This window comes from Buceros rhinoceros, unplaced genomic scaffold (assembly GCF_000710305.1).
Source record: "Buceros rhinoceros silvestris isolate BGI_N320 unplaced genomic scaffold, ASM71030v1 scaffold8742, whole genome shotgun sequence".
NCBI classification, from domain to species: Eukaryota; Metazoa; Chordata; class Aves; order Bucerotiformes; family Bucerotidae; genus Buceros; species Buceros rhinoceros.
In genome coordinates this window covers 18,381-19,957 of record NW_010398281.1, presented here as the reverse complement: position 1 = coordinate 19,957, position 1,577 = coordinate 18,381, and positions in this window count along the sequence as shown.

Below are 1,577 nucleotides of genomic sequence, written 5' to 3'. Positions count from 1 at the left end.
ACCTCATGCCTGCTGATCTAAACCAGTGTGAATTTGCACTGAAAGCGATGAAGCAACGCTAGCATGGAGCCAACGTATGTGAGAGGAAACTCAAGCTTCATGCCTCCAGCTTGTATTTAAAACACGTTGCCTCCATGGCTTGCTGTGTGTGACATAATTAAGATAACACATAGTATAGTGCTGGAGCAACATGAAACAGCGCCTGCCCCACCTGACCTTCCCCGCGTTATTGGAAGCTCATTCATACCCAAAGCACATACAGACTGAAACAACAAAAGCATGTGCATTGCAATTCTCCCGTATGGCCTCAATTTACTCCTGAGTACTGTCATCTACAAAATATTCCTGAGCAGGAGAACGGCTTAGGCAATAGACAGTACCTGACCGTTTTCTAAACACGGTTTGGTAGTTAAGAGGCTCCAGTCACAGATGTTCAGCATTATGCTGCTGTAGGGCTTCCACTTTTCTCCCCGGCTCATCCCATATGAGATGAGTTCAGTAGATCTGAAAGCTGGAGAGCGCTATAGCTATATATTGACATGCTATCTGTCTTCCTCTTCAAGGCACAGCCTTAAGCCATCTGGAAAAGTCTTTAAATTACCGCTCCATATCACGCCAAAATCCTCAGCAGATCAGAAGAACTGCTCAGAAGTGCAGCCCCACAAATGGTATCAATTCTGCAAAGTCTTATTCAATGTGAATATTTCTATGAATTAATTTTTGAAGGATGTAAAGGTCTTTCTTTCCTTCTTTATTCCTCTTTCTCGCTCCCTTTCTCTCCTTCCTCCCTTCCTTCCTTTCTCAAGGTCAGATCATAACTGCTGATGGGAAATGCTCTCCTACAGGTAAGACCTTCAGGTCTACTGTCCCACATAGGCAGGGCACAACTAGGATTGTCACTGGAAGGCAAGGAAATGTGTCTCAAGATTGTGATCTGTGATTGTGGCACACGCTGCTTGCTATGATGACCAGCCAGGCCGATAAAGTGCTTTTCCCAAGAAGACAAATGTACGAAGCATGTCGCTGCTTGTCATGTCCTTTCCAGGAGGGTCATACCACATGGACACATGCTCCAAATTAGGTGAGGTCTGGGGCAAGTGGCCAGCCGCTGATGAAACAAAGTAACTTTCTGTTGCTCTCAATGTTTAATTTTTTTTTTTAACGGGATCAAAGCTGCAAAAGATTTGATTTGTATTCAGGGACATATATTTTTTACACCCCAAAGCTGCTGAATAAGAACATAAAGCATAAAGATGTAAAGAAAGAGAAGCAGAATGCAACAATTTAGGTGAAACCAAGGAAATCAGTCCAAGTTCTGCATAAATGCATTGGCAGGATAAGCCCCATCCTAGATCCAGGGACATGACTAAAGACAGAAATGCCTTTTGTATCTTTTAATATCAGTTATTGCTACTTAAAGCAGCCTTTTGGTTTGCAATTTCCCATGGTTAGAGAGAGGCACTTTGTTATCCTGGGCTGTGCTTTGGAGAAGAGGCTCGTCTCTCTTCTACTTAGTAACAGGAAAATGATGTCTATTAAAAAAATATTTTTGAAGCCAAGTTGTCAAAGTTTCAAAT